This window comes from Mus musculus, chromosome Y (assembly GCF_000001635.26).
Source record: "Mus musculus strain C57BL/6J chromosome Y, GRCm38.p6 C57BL/6J".
Classification (NCBI taxonomy): Eukaryota; Metazoa; Chordata; class Mammalia; order Rodentia; family Muridae; genus Mus; species Mus musculus.
Genome location: NC_000087.7, coordinates 31,976,888 through 31,979,848, shown reverse-complemented (window position 1 = coordinate 31,979,848; position 2,961 = coordinate 31,976,888).

Below are 2,961 nucleotides of genomic sequence, written 5' to 3'. Positions count from 1 at the left end.
CCAAAGCGACTCTCTTTCCAGTGATGGCCGACTAGGCCATCTTTTGATACATATGCAGCTAGAGTCAAGAGCTTCTGGCCACTGGTTAGTTCCTAATGTTATTGGACCTACAGGGTTGCAGATCTCTTTATCTCCTTGGATACTTTCTCTAGCTCTTCCATTGGGGGCCCTGTGCTCCATCCAATAGCTGACTGTGAGCATCTACTTATGTATTTGCTAGGCCCCAGCCTTGTCTCACAAGAGAGAGGTATATCTGGGTCTTTTCAGCAAAATCTTGCTAGTGTATGCAATGGTGTCATCGTTTGGAGGCTAATTATGGGATGGATGGACATGGCAGTCTCTAGATGGTCGATCATTTTGTCTCAGCTCCAAACTTTGTCTCTGTAACAGTCTGGCGGTTCCTCAGAAAATTGGACATGGTTCTAGTAGAGGATCCCACAATACCTCTCCTGGGCATATATCCAGAAGATTTCCCAACCAGTAAGAAGGACACATGCTCTACTATGTTCATAGCAGCCTTATTTATAATAGCCAGAGGCTGGAAAGAACTCAGATGTCCCTCAACATTGGAATGGGTACAAAAAATGTGGTACATTTATACAATGGAGTACTACCCAGCTATTAAAAAATGAATTTATGAAATTCCTAGGCAAATGGATGGACCTGGAGGGCATCATCCTAAGTGAGGTAACACAATCACAGAGAACTCAAATGATATTTACACACTGATAAGTGGATGTTAGCCCAGAAACTTAGTATACCCAAGATATAAGATACAATTTGCAAAACACATGTGTATCTGGATTAGGTGTTCTCTGTTGAAATTTTTGGGGTCATAGATACATGCTATCATATCTCCTGGAAATAGAGACATTTTGACTTCTTCCTTTCCAATTTGTTTTCATCTGTTCTCGTTTTTTTGTATAATTGCTCTGGCTAGGATTTCATGTACTTTATTGAATAGGTAGGGAGATAGTGGGCAGCCTTGTCCAGTCCGAGATTTTAGTGGGATTCCTTCCTGTTTCTGACTATTTAGATTAAAGTTAAATCCTGGGCTTTCTCTCATTTTTTTATGTTTAGGTGTATGCCTTAAATTACTGATCTTTCCTGGACTTATTATGAATGGGCATTGTATTTATCCAACTATTTGCTCAGCATCTAATCAGTTGATCATGTGGTTTTTATATTTGAGTTTTGTTGTTTCTTTGTTTTTTTTTTCTATAATGTATTTAATTGATGGATTTTTGATATTAAACTCTCCCTGCATCATAAGAAAGAGGCCAACTAGATCATGATGGATTATCTTTTTGATGTATTCTCGGACTCGTTTTGAAAGGATTTTATTTAGTATTTTTGCACCGATATTCATAAAGTAAATTGGTATAAAGAGTCCTTTCTTCGTTAGGTCTTTGTATGGTTTGAGTATAGTTGTAATCTTGCTTCATAGAACATATTAAATAGTGTTCCTTCCCTTTTAATTTTGCATAATAGTATGAGGAGTATTGGTATTAGGTCTCCATGAATATCTGATAGAATTCTGAACTAAACCCATCAGATCATGGTCTTATTTTTGGTTGGGAGACTATTAACGATTGCTTCTAGTTCTTTAGGGGTGTTATGACCCACACCACCAGCAAGAACACCCACAGGACACTCAGATCCTTCTGCAGTAAAGCTTTAATACATCTTGAAAAATAGATGATCAGCTTCAGGACAGGAGACCCAGAGAGCAGAAAACCCCTCCCTTATATAGGCTGTGAAGTATGGTTAGAAGTATTGTTGGAGACGTGCACCACCGGGAAAGGCTGCCCACCATCAGCCAGATGACGCCATGGAAGAGACAGGCCTCAGGTAATGGAAAGATACACTGACGCCTGTGCACACTCACTATGAGCATTGGTGACAATGGTGTTGTGAGCGCCATCTTGTAATGGTGACCGTGAGGACGGCTCCTCACATCTCACCCTTTTCTTTTATGTTGGACGCAACAGGCCAACCAGTACTGAGAGTGGAGATAGAGGTCAAATCCCAAGTGTGCAAGCATAGGTTCCTTACACAAAACCTCCTCTCAGGCTCATCACCCAGAGGGGTCTTGGTCAGCTCCCATGTCGTCTTTCCTGGGGGAAGGACACTAGGACACTCAATCTTCTTGAAAGATGACATATCTCCCAGGAAGAAGCTCAAATTAGACCACAAAGTCATTCCAGTGCAGTGCTTAGCCTCACAACTCTCCTGGGCTGTTAAAACACACCCACTCCACCCCATGCAGCAAGACTCACCTCAGGGTTTTGTGGAGCTGGATGGCCAGCAACCTTATTGCTTGGGCATCATCGATATTCATATATCGGGGGAGACACCATGCTCCAAAGCAACAAGAGCCTGGGTTACTACCATCCTGTCCCTCCTTGTTTTGGCTTTAAGTTTGCAGATCATCCATAGTAGGAGCAGTACTCCACCATACACAGCCATTCCAAACAAACCCACCCCCACTCATTGCTTGAAGTATGAGAATGCTGAAGAAATCCAGGTAGAAAATCCTTCCATCAATGACAGGTCAAGACATGTCAAATTGACTTATAAGATGGTGATCCTCAGCTCCCGGAATGTCCGTTCAAATTCTATGGTCCAATTCTGTAACAAATAATGAGACAAAGCCTTTGACAGGTTAGCTGCTCTTGTAAAATTCTCAAATTGTCCTAAGGTGATACATACGCTAGGCAGCTTATGTTTGCAACCCAGCTGAGCCATTTGCCGCAGAATATAAACCTGCTCTTGGACCAGATCTTTCGTTGGTTTACCAACATGAGGCCTCTCTATATCTGGGAGTTGGCCATGGCCTGCCTGTTCAGGGCCAATGTCACTCTAGCCGAAAGGTTATTTTATGGTTTGTGTTGTCTGAACCGTAGCAGACAAGGCAAGGGCCTAAACAGTGACAGAGGCAGCTACTGCTGTTGTTGCTAC